Source organism: Hylobates moloch, unplaced genomic scaffold (assembly GCF_009828535.3).
Source record: "Hylobates moloch isolate HMO894 unplaced genomic scaffold, HMol_V3 SCAFFOLD_14, whole genome shotgun sequence".
Lineage (NCBI taxonomy): Eukaryota > Metazoa > Chordata > Mammalia > Primates > Hylobatidae > Hylobates > Hylobates moloch.
In genome coordinates this window covers 61,962,140-61,985,665 of record NW_026652289.1, presented here as the reverse complement: position 1 = coordinate 61,985,665, position 23,526 = coordinate 61,962,140, and the positions used below count along the sequence as shown (strand labels likewise).

The window sequence follows — 23,526 nt, the reverse complement described above, 5'->3', positions numbered from 1 at the left end:
CAAAGGATGGACTCCCTGGATGTTTGTGGAATGAAAAGACCATGGAGGTAGTGGATGTGGGCGAGTTATATAAACTCTAAAGGACCAAGCAGCCATGTAGAGGGGGTTATGTTTATTAGCATCATGTGTCTCCATGACAACCCCCAGCTGGCTTCTCCCTACAGGCCCCCTAAGATCACTCACCCCTCCCCCACCTTCAGGCCCAGGCTCTGGGGGCTCATGGCCTGCAGCCTTATTCTACCCTCTTGAGAGTGTGGTAGCAAGAATTGCTGTTTGCATCTGTTAAAGTACAGGAGAAAAAAAAGAATTCCTGGTTTGTGGTGGGAGGCGGGCGGGGTGGGGGGGCAGCAGTCCATTGGATGAATTAGAACCACAGACTCAGGGACCATCTGAACTAGGAAAGGCCTCAGAGTGTGTCTAGTGCCATGGCTATCCCTGAACTGAGGCTCAGAGAGGGCAGGGTGCTAACTAGGATCACACAGCAAGGCAGTAGCAAAGGGAGGCCAATACATGACTTGAAGCTCCTTCCAGAGCCAGCCTCAGCAATGCAGCAAAGGCTTCTGGGAAGCCAGCGTTGGCCTGAGCAAAGCAGTTGAGAGGCAAGAAGAGTTGGGGTGCAGATCATGTGTTTCATTTTGTTTTAATTGGGGTGAAATATAGATAGATATATATATATCATAAAATGTCCCATTTCAACCATTTTTAAGTGAACAGTTCGGCAGCATTAAATACATTTATATTGTTGTGCAGTCATCACCTCCATCCATCTCCAGAACTTTTTCTATCTTGCCCATGTTTTTTACATTTTACTGCGGTAAAATATATATACCATAAAATTTGCCGTTTTAACCATTTTTAAGTGCACAGTCCTGTGGCATGAAGCACATTCTCATTGTTGCATTCCCTATGCTTTTTAATGAAGGGCAAATGAAGAGAAGGTTTTTAAATCCTTCACCCTGGGATTTTGAGCCCTTGATGACTTCCAGCAGCCCTGAGAACCTAGAGGAGGGTGTGTGTCACCCTGGCCCATTTGGGGGTTTGGAGGAGGCTGTTGGGGGGTTGGGGAAGGGGTGTTCAGGCTAGGCTGATCACCACTAGTGACATAGAACAGCCTTGTAGCCTGTCTAACCTTTTTATTTATTTATTTATTTTGAGACTGAGTTTTGCTCTTGTTGCCCAGGTTGGAGTGCAATGGCGCGATCTCGGCTCACCGCAACCTCTGCCTCCCGGGTTCAAGCGATTCTCCTGCCTCAGCCTCCCGAGTAGCTGGGACTACAGTCATGCATCACAATGCCCAGCTAATTCTGTATTTTTAGTAGAAACAGGGTTTCTCCATGTTGGTCAAGCTGGTCTCGAACTCCTGACCTCAGGTGACCCGACTGCCTTGGCCTCCCAAAGTGCTGGGTTTACATGCATGAACCATGGCGCCCAGCCCTCTCTAACCATTTTTAAAACAACTATCAATGGGGCTAGTGGAGTGTAGATAAAGTACCCAGGATTTCTGAGCCTGAGACTGGGTGTCCATAATCTGAGCAAAGGAGAGATGGTTTTCAACTTGACCTCCTTGGACTCTCTGGGGTACTACGGGAGACCCGGGTAAGTGATGCTGGGAGAGATCCCCCTCTTCCCAGGCCTCAAGTGCCCTTCAAATGAAAAGTCTTAGCCAGATGGCTTCTGGGGGAATTCAGGGGCTCAAGAGAACCCCTGCCCCTCACCCAAAAGTCTTATGCTCCAAGAGAGGCAGATAAGGTGGACTTTCACGTTGAACCTGCCAAGAGAAGCTGGAACCATTGCTAGTAACAGAACTCTTACTTTGCTTAGTGATAATAATAGCAGTTATCATTTACTGAGGGGCTTGTTATGTACTTGTTATGTTTATATTATGTCATGTAATCCTTATCCCATTTTATAGATGAGTCTCAGAGAAGTTAAACAAGTTTGCCAAGGTCACACAGCTGGTAAGTATCAGAGCTGGGTCTCACACTCAGATCTCTCTTTCCAGAGCTGGTGTTCCTACCCCCACACCCCTGCTGGTGGCAGCACTTCTGAACCTGACTTTCCACAGCTGCTGAGCACACAGGCTTTGCAGCCAACTTCTGGGGCTCCAGGCCCAGCTCTTCCTCGAGCTAAGAGATGTTACTTATAGTCTCTGAGCCTCAGTTTTCTCATCTGTTAAAATGGGCATAGTTAGTAGTTAGGGAAATTAAATTAAATGAGTTAATATTTGTGAAGTAGTTAAGCAGGTCCTGGCCCATCGTGAGTGACATTTAGTATTTGTTGAATTTTTTTAAATAATCATGTTTGGGCCAGGCATGGTGATGTGCGCCTATAGTCCCAGCTACTTAGGAGGCTGAGGTGGGAGGATGACTTGGGCCTAGGAGTTTGAGTCCAGCCTGGGCCACATAGTGAGACTCTGTCTCTATAATTTAAAAAAAATAAAAATAAAATACATAAAATATTATGTCTGTTGCCAGTTTTTTGGGTAAGTTCTGCTTGAACCAGCAAATTGGAAATGTTTATTTTTAAAATAGTTTTGCTTTCTATTTCTCATCATTGAGCAATGAACAAAATGGAGTTTTTGGAACGCCTAGGAAAACATGCACATAAACACCCCTGCATATATGCGCTCAGTCCAAAATGCATTTTCGTGAACATTTTAACAGAAACACAACTATTCATGAATCTTTGTAGAGGAGAAAAAAAAAATCTCTTCCAAAATAGGCCATTCAATGTTGGCCAAGGTCCTTAAATTGCCTAAAATGGGCAGCATTTTGGTGTTTTCCAAGTACAGTGTGTGTATTAGAAGCTGATCTTTTGGAAGTGGTGACTCCCTACTGGCCCCTTATTTCCTTTCCTTCTCTACCAATGGGGCAAGGATGTTTGCCATTCCTGGCCCTGATGACAACTATTTTGACCCTTTAAAAATTCTCTGCTTTGTGCTGCCCCAAATATAACATCAATGAATGTCAAAAGCCACATCAGGTCCCCAGAAAGCTGAGTGGCACTGGGTCTGTCCTGGTGGCTCCTGAACCCTCTTCACTCTAGCGCCCAGGGGCTCTGAGGTCTAGCTCCTAGGGCCCCTTGGCACCATCTGGGCCCACATCTAGGGTCTCTGCTCCACCCTGGCCATGATGAGAGGTGTCCTTGTCACAGCTTGCAGAAAAGAACCAGACTTGAGCCATGCAATTTTTTTTTTTTTTTTTTTTTTTTTTTGAGACAGAGTCTCGCTCTGTCGCCCAGGCTGGAGTGCAGTGGCGCAATCTCGGCTCACTGCAAGCTCCGCCTCCCGGGTTCACGCCATTCTCTTGCCTCAGCCTCTCCGAGTAGCTGGGACTACAGGCGCCCGCCACCACGCCCGGCTAATTTTTTTGTATTTTTAGTAGAGACGGGGTTTCACCGTGGTCTCGATCTCCTGACCTCGTGATCCGCCCGCCTCGGCCTCCCAAAGTGCTGGGATTACAAGCATGAGCCACCGTGCCCGGCCAAGCCATGCAGATTTTTTAAATTGAGGAATTGTCAGTCCATATGTCTAGGAAGCTTTGTTCTGTCTGAGTCTGAGCCTGAGTGCTCTGTTAGGTGAGGGCTGGCCCGGGCCTAGAGGAGGCAGGAGATGTCATCAAACATCTTCTGTGACAGTTTCTAAGCCTTGGGGGTGGACTCCCAAGTGACCAGGAGAAACCAAAGGCCTCTGAGGTAAGTTTGTTCTTGAATTTTCCGTGGTTGGGGAAAGAGGAGGCACTAGGTACCTGAAGTCCACAAAGCCAATGAAAACCATCCTTGAGCAGAGAGATTTCTCTACCTTCTTCATCAAGCCTTATGCCTGAGCTACTGATGATGATGGAGGGGCCAGCTTCAGAGAGATGTGAAAGCGGACACAGGTTTGAATCCTGGCTCCATCATTTTCCAGTTTGTGTGAATTTGGGCATTTCATGTTTCCCCTGAGCCTTGGTTTTCTCATATGTAAACTGGGGATGATATCTTCTACCATGTAGGAATCAAATGAGAAAGCATATCGCATTTAGAGACAATTCTCCATGGGTCTCTCTGCAAATATTGCAAGCAGAAGCACTGATGGCCTTTGTTCTGGACTATATTTTCAAGGATATATGAGAGCCACAAGCATTAGAAGATACAGTATCTCCCTTTGGTGCAACAGGCAGGCATGTTTACTGCCCATTATAAAAGATCTGGGTTCCCTAAGTCCAGGGTTCATCTCCTATAAGGCACTTCCACTGAGTGTGTGGTATCACCTGTCTCTCTTGGCATCACAAGGGAAACTATGATGATACTCATTCTGTGTCATGAGAAACAGAAAGAAGTCCTTTGTCTCTGACCCAGGAGTCTTGTGTCTTCTCATGTCTTTCATGAAACAGTGACAAGCTAACTTCTTATCTTATTTAAAAAATAGATAAAATCTCAGATTCTTCACAGTTCTTGACAGTTTTGGTGATCAGGATGAGGCACTGACAGAGAAATAGCTTTCTTGAAGAGGAAAGATAAGGGTCTCACAAGGCAATTCATGCAATTTGAGGGAAGTCCATGGAAACCAGCACCAAACATATTGATCAAATTGTATGGTCACATGGACAATAAGTGGCCCTCTATTTTATTTTAATGCTTGTTAATGAGAAGGAATTGGAGAGATGGTTGCAGGTTGAGTACTGGGAATAGATTCAAAGACAGCTGCCAAAACAGTGCCTTGGTGGTTGTTAACTCTTCTCTGGGCTTCCTTGCCAATCTAATGGCCAGCCTCAATCCCTCCCCCACTGAAACAAAGAAGCACTAAGCTTTTTGTCCTAGGTGGGCAGAAGATGGCACTGCCTTTCAGATAGCAATTACAGACATGGCCACATGCACAGAGGGTGAAGGGAGGGAAACTCACTCTTGCTGTGGGCAGAGACGAGAAGGGTTGTTACAACTTAGGCAGGTTCACTGGAGAGATGAGGGGGTGGGCACATGACGCTTGTGAAGGAAGAAGGACAACACGCAGCCCCCCCTGCCTTCTACCGTGCCAACTGGAGATGCCATCCATTTGGAGATGACAGCAATAGGTCTCAGTTTTTTTGTTGTTTATTTGTTGTTGTTGTTGTTTTTACAATGGGCCCTGGCTGCTCTGAGGGAATATATGGGAGTTTTGGCCTGCTTGGGGGGATTTCTCTGAGACAAACACCTGGAGGAAACCACAGATGAAGAATTGGTTGGTATTAGTTTTTTGTGTGTTTGTTTTTTTTGTTTTTTGTTTTTTGTTTTTTGACAGTCTTGCTCTGTTGCCTAGGCTGGAGGGCAGTGGCGCGATCTCGGCTCACTGCAACCTCTGCCTCCTGGGTTCAAGCGATTCCTCAGCCTCCTGAGTAGCTGGGATTACAGACATGTGGCACCGCATCTGGTTAATTTCTGTATTTTTAGCAGAGACGAGGTTTCACCATGTTGGCCAGGCTGGTCTCAAACTCCTGACCTCAGACGATCTGCCTGCCTCAGCCTCCCAAAATGCTAAGATTACAGGCGTGAGCCACCATGCCTGGCCGATATTAGAGCTCTTAATCCTTCATGTTGGGTTTGCAATACCAATGGTGACCGACTAGAGAATGAGAAATTGACCCAAATAAATCTAGATAAATTTTTGCTATCAACCCCACCACCCTGGAAAACTCCCCTAGTCCTTATTTTGAAACCACATAAGAAGTTGAAAGATCTTATATTTGGGGCAGCAGATGCCCTGGGTTCAGGTGATCTCCTTTAACAAGTTGCTGCACTGTCTGCAGGTCAGGCCCAACTTAGTCTTTGGGCATAAATCCTGTGGCCCCAGCCAGAAAATAATGTGGCTGCAGCTGCTGAGTCAAGGTAGAACTAAAACTAAGCTAGAGGTGTCAACAATGATGACTGTATAATATAGTTTGGACATTTGCCCCTGCCCAAATCTCATGTTGAATTGTAATCTCGAGTCCTGGAGATGCGGCCTGGTGGGAGGTCTTTGGATCGTGGTGGTGGATCCCTCATGGCTTGGTGCTGTCTTTGTGAGAGTGGGTGAGACCTAGTTGTTTAAAAGTGTGTGGCACCTCTCTCTTACTCTTTCCTCCTGCTTTCACCATGTGACAGGCTTGCTCCCACTTTGCCTTCTGCCATGAGTAGAAGCTTCCTGAGGACTCCCCAGAGGCAGATGCAGGCCCCATGTTTTCCTGTCCAGCCTGCAGAACCATGAGCCAATTAAACATCTTTTCTCATAAATTACCTGGTCTTACATATTCAGGTATTTCTTTAAAACAATGCAAGAATGTCCTAATACATTAACATTAGAATGTCCCAATATAGGGCTTTGAGTGGACTGCTTAGCTGGGCCATAAGCAACCACCATGCTGGTTGAAGCCAAAAGTGAATGCACCTTGCTTACTGGCACTGAAGCACTCTCTCCCTTCATACCTCTGATTGCCCCCTCCTCTGCTACCCCAACCTTAACTGATCTAAGGAGTAAGATGATTGGGGTGGGGCCGGGCGTGGTGGCTCACATCTAATCCCAGCACTTTGGGAGGCCAAGGTGGGCGGATCACGAGGTCAAGAGATCAAGACCATCCTGGCCAACATGGTGAAACCCTGTCTCTATTAAAAATAAAAAAATTAGCTGGGTGTGGTGGTGTGTGCCTGTAGTCCCAGCTACTCAGGAGGCTGAGGCAGGAGAATTGCTTGAACCTGGGAGGTGGAGGTTGCAGTGAGCCGAGATCACACCACTGCACTCCAGCCTGGCAACAGAGCGAGACTCTGTCTCAGAAAAAACAAAAAAACAAAAAAAAAGATTGGGGTGGGGCTAAAGTCTTCTTGTTCCTAAGGGGGCTAAAGTTGCTCTCATTCAAGCACACCAAGGGACTTTAGAGAGGAGAAGAACTCAAACCTTTATGGGTTTGCGGGAGACAGGCAGCCAAATCAACATCCTACCCATGGCGGGAGGGGAGCCTGGATTCAGCTAATGTACTTGAGTAGGGCTCATTGACGGGAAGGGAAACTAACATAATACTTTGGGCCATGTCAATATACTGCTATTGTGGCTTCTACATCTAAATGGCTGGCAGGAATTGGTGATTCAATGCTCATGCTTCCCTGTCCCATAAGGGCCATTGAGATTCTCTCAATGGGGAAAGTTCATACATAGAGAAGTGCTGATACCTTTGGGGCCCCACAATCCTAATGACCCCTTTGAGCTATAAGAGCAAAAAGTGACAGATGATTTTGCTGATTGAAGCTTCTGGCTAAAGGGAGAAGCTTTGTGTGATTTATACTCCTTTATAAATTGTCTGTTAGCTTGCTACTGGGCTTAGTGAAATTGAACACCTAACCAAACAGGGGCCTTGTGACTGCATGGTCTGATATTCCCAGTTGGGGTAGGTCAACTCAGATTCAATGAATAACAACGTGGCAAGGGCCCAACAAGTTCTATTCATCCAATGGGAATGGTAGACTCATCAACATAGTTCACCTGGCCCCAGCAGTAGCTCAGCTTTACATCCCTGTCCATCTCAAAAAAAAAAAAAAAAGAGTGTACGTTTGATTGCAGAAAGCAATCCTGCCATCCACTGGCACAACCTCCTCAAAACTTGGGTCGAGGTTTCCAACTCTGTCTCACCATCTCCTAGTCTACACACCTGAGTAAGGCAGTTTGGTCATTGATTCTGGCTGTCCAGAAAGGGAGCATTTACTCTTGGCCACTTTCTGGGTAATGACCAGGATGAAAGAGGTGGGGGGTTTATAAAGACCAATTTTGAGACTGGGCATGGTGGCTCATGCCTGCAATCCCAGCATTTTGGGAGGCCAAGGTGGGTGGATCGCTTGAGCACGGAAGTTTGAGACCAGCCTGAGCAACATAGCAAAACTCCATCTCTACAAAAATACAAAAATTAGCCAGGCACAATGGTACTTGCCTATGTTCCCAGCTACTCGGGAGAGCCTGGGAGGTTGAGGCTGCAGTGAGCTAAGATTGCACCACTGCATTCTAGCCTGGGCACCAAGGTGAGAACCTTGGCTCAAAAAAAAAAAAAAAAAGAAAGAAAAAATCAATTTTGAAAATTTGAGATTCTGCTCAAAAAATTCCTGGGCCTTGTACTTCTTACTTCTCCTGAATGGCCAGCCTAGTTGATACAACCTACAGTTGATAGTTTGGCCAAGAGGTTCACTGCAGCCTTGACCTCCCAGGCTCAAGCAATCCTCCCGCCTCTACCCTCCTGAGTAGCTGGGACCACACGCACATACCACTACACCCGGCTGATTTTTGTATTTTTGTAGAGATGGGGTTTTGCCATGTTGCCCATGCTGGTCTCTTGGGGATTCAAACTGAATTCTGGTTAAATTTTATAAAAATATCCTGTTGCTCTTGTACCTGACCCTTCTGGAAGAAAAGTCTGGATACAAGTAAGGCACAATTGGAAAAAAGGTGAAGTTACAGCTACTGCAATGGAACACACTGCTTTTGGGTTAGTGGAAGGAAAGCAACACCCCAGCACCTGGGAAGGGGTGGACACTTTAGATCTCAGGAGGCTTTCTCACAATGGAAGATGCCCTGGTGCAACTCTCCCAAACTGTTGCAAGGGCCTTAAATTTAATAGACTGCTGGGTTGATCATCCTCCACCAGACGACTCTAACCATTATCTGATTGCCATTTCCCTTAACCTTACTGAAAAACTAAGAAGTTTTAGGAAATAGCATGAGATAGCCCAGCTCCTGCACCTCCCATGCAAAACACCTGTCAGCACTTATGGCTGTCTGCCCCGCCCCACACACATTGTTCGTCGGATGCCTTAGAAGGCGGGGCGGGGTGGGGCATGCATTATTCCATGGAGTGCTGAACGGTACCCGACTGGTGGTGTAGACAAACAGGACAGATTGGACCGACTCCTTAGGCAGTCTCTTCAAAGACACATAATTTGTTACACAGGTAAGAGATAACTCTTGCACCATCAGGCCTCTGGTTTTATGCGCACAGTAATGCTTCAGTTTCTGTGGGATAGTGCCTGCTTTGCAGGGGAGAAGCGAAAGATCAGAGAAGTCATGCGATTGCTTAAGGTCACACGGCCAAGTGTTGGCACTGGGTTGTGACCAGGTCTGCCTGACTTCAGTTCCAGTGCTCCCTAAATTCGGCCTCAGTAGTTTTTTCCCTCCTCCAACGTGCTGGGATTCTTTCATGTGCCCCACAGACCCTGGCCTGTGGCATTTCATGTCTCTTGGTTCTGGATACCACCAGATCTAAGCCTTGAGAGGCTTAGAAGGCTGGGGGAACATGGAGCAGCCAGTGGGCTCCCTAGTGCCCTCTACTCACAGGGGAATCTCCATTGCCTTATCTGTGAAATGGGTCTAAGACATGCTTAGATCTTGTGGTAAGGACAAAATGAGCTCAGGAGCAGGAAAGTGCTTTGGAAAACGGGAGGTACTTATGTGGACAGTGATGTGGTCTGAGACATGGCCCAGGAGAGAATGAAAGGCTTGCCAGAGGGCCTGGGATGGACAGGGCAGAGTGGAAAGGGCTAATCAGAGTACGGGCTGGGGTTTTCTCATGAGCTGCCTTCTTGTGCCTGAAATTCCAGATATGGCTTTGAGTTAAGCAGTGCGTCTTCCAGACTCTCCTTTTTTTTTTTTCTTGAGACGGAGTCTCACTCTGTCACCCAGGCTGGAGTGCAGTGGCACGATCTCGGCTCACTGCAAGCTCCGCCTGCCAGGTTCACACCATTCTCCTGCCTCAGCCTCCCCAGTAGCGGGGACTACAGGTGCCCGCCACCATGCCCGGCTAATTTTTTTTGTATTTTTAGTAGAGATGGGGTTTCACCATGTTAGCCAGGATTTTCTCGATCTCCTGACCTTGTGATCCACCCGCCTCAGCCTCCCAAAGTGCTGGGATTACAGGCGTGAGCCACCATGCCCAGCTTTTTTTTTTTTTAGATGAAGTTTCGCTCTTGTTTTCCAGGCTGGAGTGCAGTGATGCGACCTTGGCTCACTGCAACCTCCACCTCCCGGGTTCAAGTAATTCTCGTGCCTCAGCCTCCCGAGTAGCTGGGATTACAGGCGTGTGTCACCACATCCAGCTATTTTTTTGTATTTTTAGTAGAGACAGGGTTTTGCCATGTTGGCCAAGCTAGTCTCAAACTCCTGACCTCAGGTGCTCCACCCACCTCGGCCTCCCAAAGTGCCCGGATCACAGGCGTGAGCCACCATGCCTGGCCTAGACTCTCCTTTTAAAGCACTCCGCCTCTTTAGAGCAGTGGTATTATACTTTACATATAACATAACGGGAGCCCATGCACATGCAACCTTACATACACTCTCTAATGGGATACTTACCACTGAGTACTCACACTAACTAACCCCTTTGTCCTGTTGTGCAGATATAGAAAAATGAGGATGACAGGATCTCAGTAATTTAAGTTCTCATGAGAAATAAGAGACAGAGTCAGGGTTTGGATCGAGATCTTTCTTGCCACAGAGACTAGTTGTTTTGGGGCTCCTCAGCTTTTCTAGCCCCCTGACTCTCACCCCCAGAGAAGCCAAGCACACTGAGGCTGCGGCCAGGGCAGAGCAGACCCAGAATCCTCCCCCATGGCAGGATCCCAAAGTGACTAAATGCCAGGTGTCCACATGTTCACCTTCTTCCAGGCTGGAAGAGGCAGCCCCAGACCACCGTGGCTCTGAGTAGGTGATCATCGATCTGTGACATCACCATAGCCGTCTCATCCTGGGTCCCTTCGCTTATCCCAGGAGTGACTTTTGTTCCTCTTTCTGTGATGCAGCCAGATGGATCTTTCTAAAATGCAGCCTTGGCCAAGTCAATGCTTGTGCAAAGCCTTCCATGGTTGCCCATCCAAGCCCGAGCTCTTCCCAGGGAATAGAAGGCCCTTCCTAGTCTGCAGCTTCTCACCCTCCCTAGGCTGAGCTGTCATGCCTTCCTGGTTTGTGACTCCAAGCCTTTGCTTATGCTCTTCCTAGAAGGCCCTTCACCCACTCCACTGCTGAATTGTGGAACAGAAATTCTTTTCTGTTCGTTTAAAATGGTGATTCTTGTGAACATTTAATGTTTTTATTAGGAGATACATGCACGAGGACCAAATGGCATATAGTGACAATTGGCTCCTCCCACCTAGGTCCAGCCACTGTGATCCCCTGGAGCTACCTGTTGGTTGTGTGCCTTGGAGTCTTTTACTATTTTGGCTTCTCAATGCTCCTGCTTACCTGTCCCTTCCTCAGGGATGCATCCCCTTACGGCTCTCCCCTTACTTGGCACAGGTAAACCCTGAGTCCTCTCCGAGGGCTCGTACAGCCCCCAGACACCCGTCGTTGTTCCAGACTTTAGCACATGCTATTGTGACTGTCTGTTTACAGGCCTACTGTCTCCCTAGGCTAGGAGCTGCCTGAGATTGGCAACTGTGTTGTGTTGGGGTCTGTGTCCCCAGGAGGAGGCGAGGGCCGTGGCACATGGTGGGCAAATGTAGGTGATGCTGGAGGACTGAGGGGTCTTCAGATAGTGACAGCACAGTGCCTGGAGCTGCTGTATTGCACAGAACTCCCCTGGAAAGGGAGCTTTGTTTAAGAAGTGGAGCTAGGGAAACCCAGGAGATGGTGGAGGGAAGTGGGGAGGGGAGCAAATAGCTCCATGTTCACCTCACACTACAGAGCAGAATAAATTCCAGATGGATGAGACTGCAAAATGTGAAAACAATGAAATCATAAAATAACTAACATAAAATGTTCATGATTTTGATCTCTGGATGGAAAGGGCTTCTCTAAGCACAGCAGTAATGGAAGGAATTCTAAACGAAAAGATGCATATATTTGAATACTTAAATTGGAAACTTCTGTACATCAAAACACATCATAAATAAAATTAAAATAAAAAGAAATATGTAAAGAGCACTTACAAATCAAAAAGAAAAAATGTCTAAAACCCAGAATGAGAAAAAATGGGCAATGGATATAAAAAACAAAATCAAAAGGGAAAATTTCAGTGGCTAAGTATTTGGAAAAATGCTTAATCTCAGTAGAAAACAAAAGATTCTATTAAAATAGGGAGATGTTGTTTTTCACTGATCACTTTGGCCAAAGTATTTTTTTTTTAAGTCACACTCAGTGGGGCTGAGATAAAATGAGATGGGCAAAAGGCATGTTCTCCTTCCATGCGGATGAGGCTATAATGGCAGCTGCTTTCAGGAAATCAGTTTCTCAATCTGGATCAAAAGCCTTAAAAATATTTGTGCCCTTTGTTCCAGCAATGCTGCCTCTGGGGATCTTTCATGAGAAATATTCATTTTTCTATAACAGAAAAAATTCTGAAGCAGTCTAAATGTCCCATAATAGGAAATTACAGAAATGATGGCACATCTATGTGTCAAAATATTATACAGGTTTTAAAAATTATGCTTAATTGTTAATGGCACTTGCATCTGGGGAATCGGGGCGGGAGATGCAGATACAACTGGCTTTTTTTCTTTCTACGTCCTGTTTTTCTGGACTAGTTACCTTACCATACACATGTATTATTGTTATAAAGAAAAGTATCATGTTTTAGAATATTTTTTATTATATAGAAAAATTATCATTAAATAATGCTGAATGGAAAAAAAGCAGGTGATAAACATACATATATATAATGTGATACTTCATTTATACATATATACATAGATAATGTAGTAAGCACTGAATTCAGTCCCTAGCAGAATAAAATGGTATATATATGCATACAAATTTACAATAATGATATTAATGATATAAATGCATGCATGTATGAACATGAAATAATAACCAGTGACTATATCTGGGTTCTGGAGTTAGGAATGATTTTTGTATCCTTTTTCTTTTATAGTTTCCCACATTTTTGAAATTTCCTACACAGATCATATATCATTTTCATTCTATTAAACTTCATTATGAATTATAATTTTAAAAAGTTTCTCCACGATAAATGTTGAACAAAAAGGATTTGCCATTAAATCTCAATTAAACATCTCTGGCTGCCAGTGCTTTGCTTAATTGAAGTTTGACTCTATTAAAAGACAATAAATAAATCCTCAGGCCAGGCAAGGTGACTCATGCCTGTAATCCCAGCACTTTGGGAGGCTGACGCAGGCAGATCACGAGGTCAAGAGATCTAGACCATCCTGGCTAACGCAGTGAAGCCCCGTCTCTACTAAAAATACAAAAAATTAGCTGGGCGTGGTGGCACGTGCCTGTAGTCCCAGCTACTTGGGAGGCTGAGGCAGGAGAATCGCTTGAACCCAGAAGGCAGAGGTTGCAGTGAGCCGAGACTGCATCACTGCACTCCAGCCTGGGCAACAGAGCAAGACTCTGTCTAATAAATAAATAAATAAATAAATCCTCACATTTGTATCATTTAATAGTGGACTTCCACACATGACCGCCTCCCTTGATCTCTGTAGCACCCCTGTGAGGTACTGAGATGAAGGGGGATCACACGACATATGGAAATAGCAGACACACACTCACACACACACACACGCACACAAATGTGCTGTGGCCTTGGGTGAATCACAGTCTTCAAGGGCTTCAATCTCATACAAGCCCCATGGTACAGCTTTTGATGAACAAGCTGTTGCACAGCTTTCTAACTGGGCATCCTGGCCTCCCTGTGGTCCAGTGGGCACTGGTGGGATTTGGCAAGGCAACAGGGGAGGAGAGGAGCACCCCAGGGTCCTTGTGAGGGCATGGGGGGCATCTCCTCTCTCATTTGGCTTTCAGAGAAGGCTTCCTGCTGCTGTCCCTGACTAATTTCTCCCCCTCTTGTTGCCCCATAAACACGCCCTTCTCAGCCCAACAGTGGGTTTGGCAGTGCGGCGGCATTTCCTTGGAAGAACAAAAGAGAAGACTGTGTCCTGCAAATGCTTCCAGGGTAGCTGCCTTCAGTTCCTTCAGTCATTGAATTCATGTGTGATTTGTTTCTGGGGCAGAGAGGACACAGAGCGTTCTCTCAGCCTCAGGGCAGAAACCCCAACTCACAGACAGACTGAAAAATTCTCGTGAAAGGAGCCAACACAACCAAGATCAAGGGGGAAGCCTCACACTAGACATGTTGGTCATTTACACTGGAGGCCAGCCCACCGAAAAGCATTTAGGAAGCAATAATAATGATGAAATAACAACTATTGTTTATTGAACACCTTTTATATGCCATCCATTATCTCATTTAATTGTCCCATCATCCCTGTGATGGGTCATGTTATGCCCATTTTACAGATGATGAAACTGAGACTCAGAAAGGTAAGATGAGAACCTGTTCCAATACTATGTGAGTATATGGCAGAGTTGGAATTCAAATCCCGGTTATTCTCCCTCCCAAATTAATGTCCAGAACTTAACCTAGCATATGGTATTCTCAATGGGGGTTGTTAGAAGTAGATGGATTTAATGAGTACCTCTGAGTACCTACTGAATGCCAAGCCCTGGCTAAGGTGCTTTTCATGTGGCATCTCATTTAATCTTTAGAATAGCCCTTGTGAGATGCATGCAGTTCTCATTTTACAAATCAGAAAACTGAGGCTCAGAAGTTTGTCTAAGGTTACACTGGGCCAAATAACGGCCTTTTAAAGAAAAGCACCCAACAGGAAGAATGAATGAGGAATAACCTGGATGTAGGGATCAGAGTTCCAGAACCCAGAAGGATGGGAGGATGGGGTAGATACTGTCTCCACTCACAAGATGGATTGGGGTTGAGGGGTAACTGATTTTTGGACAAGCCACCACCCCGGCCTCAATTTCCTCAGCTGAAAAATGGGGCCACCAATACCTAGCATACTGGGTTGTCATGAGGATTAAATGAGATGATGCACACGACATGCTTAGAGCAATACCTGCTTTCCCTTCCCCTGCTGCTCTCTGTCAGTTGCTTAGCACTCTTGGGGGTGGGTCCTGTGAAACCAGCCTGGCATCCCACCCTGCCCCCATCCTGATCTAGCACCAGTGTGTACTAAGAATTTATGGAATGAGGACCAGCTGAGCTTGTGCAACTCACTTATCCTCCCTGGGCCTCAGTCTGGACCACCAGGGTGGCGGGGGGCAGGGGGATGCTGGAGGGGACCATCTCTGGGAGCCTCACCAGACCCAACTAAGCCCCATTCCTGTCTTTCTCCTACCCCTGGCTTCTATTACCTTTGCTCTGAGTCCGAGCACAGGCGGCACGCACAGGCTCTGGGGGCTGAAGCAGCTGCCCACTGCCCCAGGAACTGTCCCTGAAGCCTTCTTCAAAGGGATCCCCTCAACATACTCTAAGTGACAGATTCAGCCTTCTTTCTCCCACAGCCCCTAGCAGAGGCCCTCCCATTCTAGCAGTGGACAGGAAAGTGACTCAGCCCCCACGGCCCCCTCCTCAGACTCACGCACCCGCAGCCTTGCTTTGGTAAAAGGGCAGTTTTCATTTCTTTCCTTTTTTTCCCCTTCAAGCACTCTTACTTGTTCTGTCCCTGAGCTGTCTCTCCCACGAGCCTCTGTGGTCTGGGCCAGAGGTCTATGGCAGCCCTTCTCTGTCCTCTCCTGGTGGAGGGTCCCAACATTGGAGCGGGCTGTGTGGCCCTACTGTGAGTAGGGGAAGAGGTGGGCCTCTGGAGGCCCCCACTGGCCCCCTATTATATTGGCTTCTATTAAATTGAAACACATAGCACATCTATTACACAATAAACCACAGCTATTTCATGGATCAAATTAAGTTTTATTTGGGCAAATTACAACCTTTCCTACAGTTGTGCCTTTGTGAGGCCATTCCTTTTTAATAAAAGCAAGCATTTCTGGGGCTGGCCCTCCTGGACCAAAGCACCATGGTGGGTTGGGGGCTCAGGCCAGGGCTGGCAATAAAGTGGGGGTGTGTGTGCGTGTGTGAGAGAGATGGGAATTCTTGGGGCCCCTCTTGGGAATAGATTTGGCCTCCTCCTCCCGCTGCCTCCCCATCCTGAGTTTGCCATGGAAGTCTGCAGAGAACTTCTCATTAAACAAGAAAAAAGCAGCAGCAGCAGGAAGGCATTTCCCGGAATCTGGGAGGAAGCATGAGTCACCGGCCTGCTAAGTGAGCCCTGCGTGGCCACTGCGGCCCCAGCCCAGGAGGCCTGGAGTGCGGGGCCAGCCATCAGAGCTGCACCAGGCCAGCCCGCATGGACACGCCCGCTGCCCAGGCTGACGCAGCCTCCAGGAATGCAAACAAAGCTGGGCGGAGGGGCCTTCCGAGGGCCAGGGCACCGGGCCAGGAAGGAGGCAGAAGCCTGCAGGAGAGGCCTGTGGAGGGGCTTTGGGCCTCAGACAAGCCCCTCTCTGGTGTTCTTGGAGCCCAAGATACCTGGCTGGTAAGGCTTCTAACTCTGGGTGTGACCTGGCCTAGCACTGCTAGCTCTGGCCTTCAGGCTCCTTGTGGGGCAGGGACAGGAGTTGCTCCTAGATCAGAGGTTCTCAAAGTTGATCCCTGGACCAGCAGCATCAGCAGCACCTGGGAACTTGAGGGAGGTGCAAATCCTCGGCTCCCCACTACAGACCTACTACATCGGAAACCTTGGGGAGCAGCCCAGCGATCTGCGTTTAACAAACCCTCCAGGCAATTCTGATGCATGCTCAAGTTTGAGGACCACTGCATGCAATAATCTGTGGGCCAATATCAAACCCACATCTGCTTTAAAGAGTCATTCAACAAAGTGAGATCTAAGGCTTAAGTAGTGCTCACTGTGTGCCAGGTACTGAGCTGACTGCTTTGCGTATGCTAACTCATTTAATCCTCAAGCCAACCCATTGAGGTCAGGTTCTATGATCATTTCTCTATTCTACAGGTGATATAAATGCTGTGTTTTCACCAGAAGCCACAGTTCTGGGATCTCAGAAGTGATGGATGATCCCGGGCCCAACTCATAGACTGACCCATGCTGGCTAACTAGTATGGTAGCTGGCTGGCCATTCCCTGGGTAATTTTCTTAAAATGCCCTTCAGAAGCTGTCCTGCCACCTAAGAGGTGGAGCAGTGGGGAGAACCCTCACTCCAGAACTGGAGAATCAGGCAAGTAGAGTGAGAGAAGCAAGAAGAGGCCTGAAGGAAGTGAGGCCTGAGAGGAATGCAGGGTCCCATAGGGAACTGTTTCTCCGAATGTGGTCCCTGGACCAGCAGCATCAACAATGCCTGGGAGCCTATTAGAAATGCAGAACTGTGGACCCTACTCAAGACTTGCTGAATCTGAATCTGCATGTTAATAAGATCCCCAGGGATTTGTGAGCACATTCAAGTTCAAGAAGTACTTGATGAGGCACACCAGCAGATCCCTGACCCCTTCCCACTACAGGATAATGGGGATCTGGGATCTGCACCATGCTCAGTCCAGCTCTATGGGGGCTCTGGCTCTCTCATTGGCACAAGCATCCCCTCAGTTAACCCTGGAACCTGAGGTCACTGGAGGAAGCCTCCAGTCCTTAAAACCCCACAGCCAAACTAGTATAATGAGTGAGATGCTCTCACCCTGCTGAGTCGCCACTTCCCAAGGTGGAGGATCTTCACTTCCTTTATTTCTTTTCCTAGAATGTGGGCTCTGGGTTCTAACCCAGGCTCCGCCACTTACTGACTGTGATCCTGGAAGTTGCTAAACTTCTCTGCACCTTGGTTTTCCTTTTCTGTAATATAGAGGTAACACATTTTCTAGATCATACCTTTTTTTGGAGCATATATCTAAGCAAATATATACATCATGCTTAGAAGAGTGGTTGGCACATACCACCATTAACATTCGTCATTTGCTATCAGCCTTCCATCATTCCCTCCTCTGGGTGGCCCTTGGGCTGGGGTGGGATGAAGGGAAGGTGGTGCTGACCTGTGAGGAGTCAGGGAAAGCAGTGCAAAGGCAGGGATACTGGACTGGAGGTGACTCCTGTAGGGGGAAGAAGGAAATGTGTTTGTATGACACTGGGGTATGCCAGGCTCAGTGCCAGGCACTTTCTTCTCTTCCAAAGTTACACCAGAATAGTGCTGTTATTTTATAATCCTACAGATGGGGACGGAAGCCCCAGAAGGGCAGTGACCAGGCCAAGGTATTGCAGTTAGTGAGGGGTGGAGCTAGTGCTTGATGGGTCTGCCTGGCCAGCTTAACCTCAGCCACCCTCATGTGCCCCATGCTTCCTCCTCCACTGCAACCCAACTCAAGCCCTAGAGGGGGATCCAGAAGGCCAGGGCTGGCAGAAGAACAGGGAGTCTGAGAGCTCTTGGGCATGAAGCTTGTGGCTCCTTCCCTAGGGCCTTGGTTTCCCCTGGTTTGTTCTCCTTTTTGCAGGGCAGCAGGACAGGTCTACTGAATGGACCTATCATGGGTTTGGCTCCTCCTGGCTTTGCTTCCCCTGCACAGTTTTCTGTCCCCCTGTCCCATGACTGGGAGGCAGGCCTTTGGCAGATACGTTAAAATGCTAGCAGGGGGTACTTCTGGTTTCAGCTCTGATGTATAAAGAGTTTGGAAGTTGTCACACCCAACCTCACACCATGAAATAAGTTGAACAAACTGAAAGTCAACAATGTTTCTTAATTCTCTTCAGAGAATTAAGGTCACAGGGCAAACTGCCACTCTGAAATCTGGGGAGATGAGTGAATACAGCCAAGATCAGCTTACTTGAAGCAGAAACCACTGGAGCCAGGAACTGTTGGGAACACTTGAATTGTAATTTTGATGAATTTCTGGAAATTAAGAATGAATTTGCTTGAAAATTAAAAACTTCTGGGGGCCTAGTTGTAGGTCTCCCTTCAATACGTAAGTGGGTTTTACCTCCAGGAACCCTACCAGACTGACATTGGGGAGATCAGAGGAAAAAAACCATTATTCCAGACAGAAAGAGTGGATAAATAACCATTTGAAATACCCCTAGAGCTTTCTCAGTAACAAAGGCCAACCCTCCTGAGAAACTACTTTATCAGAGCCTTGTCTGACTGGAGCAATTAGACAACTCAACCCCCTCCATCCTTCCTGTCTGTCTTAAGGAGAAGGGAAAAAAATAATGGGGCCAAAAAATGCTTCTGAGGGTCACAGCCCAGGGACTCAGGCCAACTAAAAAAACTAAGATTTAATAATAAGAGTATAGAATGCCTCCACTCCCCAACATTTTGTTTCCACCACCACAACAGGTCTTCAGTATAATAACAATGAATTACAAATGAAACAGCTGTAAGACACAGACTCTTTAAGAAGGAGTTCTTAGGGAAGCCCAAAGTTAACCATGGAGAAAAAACAAACCAAGGAAATTAGAGGAAACCAAAGCCTTTGGCACCTATAGCTATAGCAAACCTTAAACACAGCTCAGCTATAGTAAGATTAAAATAAAAACTCAGGCTAAACATGGTGGCTCACGCCTGTAATCCCAGCACTTTGGGAGGCCGAGGTGGGCGAATCACTTGAGGTCAGGAGTTCGAGACCAGCTTGGCCAACACAGCAAAACCTCATCTCTACTAAATATACAAAAATTAGCCAGCTATAGTGGTGGGTGCCTGTAATCCCAGCTACTCAGGAGGCTGAGGCAGCAGGATCACTGGAACCCGGGAGGCAGAGGTTGCAGTGAGATGAGATTGCACCCCTGCACTCCAGCCTAGGTGACAAGAGTGAGACTCTGTCTAAAAAAAAAACAAAAACAAAAAAGCAAACAAAAAAACACCAACACACACACACACACACACACACACACAAACACAGAATTAGCTGGGCATGGTGGTGCGTGCCTGTAATCCTAGCTACTTGGGAGGCTGAGGCAGAAGAATTGTTTGAACCTGGGAGACGGAGTTTGCAGTGAGCCGAGATTGCACCATGGCACACCAGCCTGGGCAACAAGAGTGAAACTCCATCTCAAAATAAATAAACAAATAAGAAACAAGTGCAGTGAATAGAAAACAATTGCAAACACAATACTTAATAATCCAACTATATCAATAATCACTTTAAATACGAATGCGTTAAATGTACCAATTAAAAATAGGCTGTCAGAGGAATAAAAAAAGCTCTCTGTTGTCTACAGGAAGCCACTTTAACTATAAAGGTTAAAAGCAAAGAGACAAAATCTAACACTTGTTCATGACAAAACTCTCAAGAAAGTAGGAACAAAGGAGAATTTCCTCAACATGGTAAAGAATATTTGCAAAACCTTGGAGCTAACATCATGCTTAATAGTGAGAAATTAGATACTTTCCAGCGAAGGTCAGAAACAAGCCAAAGATGTCCCCTCTCACCAGTCCTATTCAACATCGTACTGAAATTTCTAGCTAATGCAGTAAGATAAGAAAAGGAAAGAAAAGGTCTATAGATTAGGAAGGAAGAAATAAAACTGTCTTTGTTCACAGATAACATGATAGTTTATGGAGAAAATCTCAAATAACTTCAAAAAAACGACTAGAACAAATAGCAAAGTTGCAAGACACAAAGTTAATATACAGGGCTGGGCGTGATGGCCCATGCCAGTAATCCCAGCACTTTGGGAGGCTGAGGCGGGTGAATCACCTGAGGCCAGGAGTTCAAGACCAGCCTGACCAATATGGTGAAACCCCATCTCTACTAAAAATACAAAAATTAGCCAGGCATGATGGCAGGTGCCTGTAGACCCAGCTACTCAGGAGGCTGAGACAGGATAATTGCTTGAACTCTTTTGGCAGAGGTTGCAGTGAGCCGAGATTGAGCCACTGCACTCCAGCCTGGGCAACAGAGCAAGACTCCGTCTCAAAAAAAAAAAAATAAAAGTTAATATACAGAAGTCCATTGCTTTCATAGATACCAGCAATGATCAACTACAATTTGACATTAAAAATGCAGTAACACCAAAAAAAAAAAAAGGAAAAAAAGAAAAGAATTATTTAGGTATAAGTATAACAAAATGTGTACAGGACCTACACAAGGAAATGATAAAACTAATGAAAGAGATCAACCATCTAAAGAAATGGAGTGTGCAGGAGTGGAAGTGCCCATTGGTGAAGGCAACTCCGCCTCCCCTCCCCATCCCTGCTCTGCCCACCTGGTCCCCAGAAGTCTGCGAGTGGCTTGGCTGCCTTTGATGCTGGGTCCTGGACCTGTTTGTTGGTCCACAGCCTTTGTCAGTCATCTTTGCGGGCCAGGTTGAGGTGCAACATAGGCCCAGGAGCCTCAGAGGAGGAAGAGGAGGAGGAGGAAGCTGTTGCAGGAGGCCCCTGTCATCCATCTTACTGAGGAGCTGTCAGGGCCGGGTGACCTCCCGCTCCCACCATCCCACGTCGCTGCCCTGAGGGGTGACCTGGGGGATTGTGTTGGTCTCCGTTGGACGAACATCGCAGGGCTGACAAGCTGCGCGAATGTTCCATTTAGCTGCTGCACCCCCGCCTACCCGGTGTATCTTCCTTCAGAGGCCATCACCTCATCGGTTGGCCTGTGAGGCCAGAGCGCTGGCACACAGTGGCTACGGTGGTGCCATGTTTGGTGGTCACGGGACCTCAGGACCTTCCTGCGTGCTGCTGGCACTCATCTCCCCACCTTGGCGACTACTCCGTAGTCATGTCCCCCAAGGACAAGGACAAGAAGCTGGAGGAAGGCAGCCCCGGGTACAGCCCCGCTGGAGGTGCCAGTGAAGTCTGTGGGGTAGAGGGTCCTGGACGGGCTGAAGCACTATTACCACGGCTTCTGCCTTCTCTGGATCGACACCAAGATAGCCACACACATGCTCTGGAGGATTCTCAGTGGCCACGTGCTGACCCGGAAGCACAGGGAGTTTGTCCATGTCTGTGCTGACTTCTTTTGCCTGGTCCCTCTCCTCATCTTTGCGGTGGTGCTTTTCATGGAGTTGCTGTTGCCCATCATAGTGAAAATCTTTCCCAACATGTTGCTGTCCACATTTGAGACCCAGTCCATCAAGGAGGAGAGACCGAAGAAGCAGCTATGGGGGAGCTGGAACTGGCTAAATTTCTCCAGGACACCATCAAGGAGATGGCCGTGAAGAACAAAGAAGCCAGGGGGAGGACTGCCAAAGGCTTCTCCATGTTTTTCCAGAAGATCCGAGAGACAGGAAAGACCTAACAACAAAGAAATCATGCGCTTCCCCAAATTATTTGAGGATGAGCTGACCCTGGATAACCTCACCTGCCAGCAGCTGGTGGCATTGTGTGAGCTGCTGGGTCTCCAGGCCATAGGCACCAACAACTTCCTATGCTTCCAGCTCACCATGAGGTTGAGGTCCATGAAGGCCGACAATGAGTTGATTGCTGAGGAAGGGGTGGACAGCCTGAATATCAAGGAATTGCTGTCGACATGTAGAACTCGAGGGATGTGGGCCCTTGGGGTCTCAGAAAACCACCCGAGGAGCCTGCTGAAGCAGTGGCTGGACCTGCATTTGCATCAAGAGATCCCCATATCACTGCTCTTGTTGTCCTGAGCTATGTATCTCCCAGACACCCTCTCTCCTACTGACCAGCTCAAATCCACCTTGCAGACTCTTCCAGAGATAGTGGTGAAGGGAGCCCAGGTGAAAGTGGACAAGGTGGAGGGTGAGCAGGTGGACAACAAAGTGAAAATGGAGGCCACATTACAGGAGGAGATGGCCATCCAGCTGGAGCACAGGGAGAATGAGCTGCAGAAGCTTTCTCAAAAAACGAAGTGGAAGAAGCCACCCCTGAGAGGCCAGTGGCTGACCAGCAGCCAGAAGTGCCTGATGTGACCCTGCCCTCAGAGGCCCTGAAGGACACTGCCCCTGTGCTGGAGACCTTGAAGGAAGAGAAAATAACTGAAGAAGAAATGGGTGTACTTAGCGACACGTGTTCTAAACTGAAGGAGCAAAATAAGTCCCTAACCAAGGAGGAGGAGCTGGAGCTGCTGAAGGAGGATGTCCAGGACTATAGTGATGACTTGCAGGAGATCAAGAAGGAAGTTTCAAAGACCAGCAAAGAAAAATGTGCGGAAAAATCTAAAGCCAGCAAGACACTGACAAAGAGAGTTCAGCAGGTGATCTGGCGGATAGACAGCTTGATGGCACAGCTGGAGATGGATCAGAGGCCTGGCAAGCTGGGCCAGGCAGAGGGCTCAGGGGGAGCGGGAGAGAGAAAGTCATCAGTATCACTGAGCTCATCAGCACCATGAAGTAAATCAAGAACATTCCAGAAAACAAGCTGATCAGCTTGGCCTCAACACTGGATAAAAATAAGAATGGCAAGGTCAACATTGACAACCTCATTAAGGTGATTGAGCTTGTGGACAAAGATGTTCACGTCTCTACCAGTCAGGTGGCTGAGATTGTAGCAATGCTGGAGAAGGTGGAGAGGTGGAGGAGAAGAAGAAGGCTAAGGGAAAGGCTGAGGAGGAGGCTGCAGAAGTGAAGAATTAGGGCTGGTCTTGGCTCTCAGGCATGTTGGTGGCCCTGCAGGTGTCTGCCTCCATCCTGCTTCACTAGCTGTTGTAGTAATGACCATAATAGTGATCGCTTTGAGGTGATTCTTTCTTTTTTTTTTTTCAGTACTAGAAGAAATAAATTTTATTTTATTTATTTTTTTATTATACTTTAAGTTCTAGGGTACATGTGCACAACATGCAGGTTTGTTACATATGTATA

General features: G+C 47.2%; 1 pseudogene; it reads left to right on the top strand.

Moving 5' to 3' along the window:
• LOC116481580 (mitochondrial proton/calcium exchanger protein-like) overlaps window positions 1-23,301 on the top strand; it is a 28,138-nt pseudogene extending 4,837 nt beyond the window's left edge.
• Window positions 23,302-23,526: the final 225 nt, after the last annotated feature.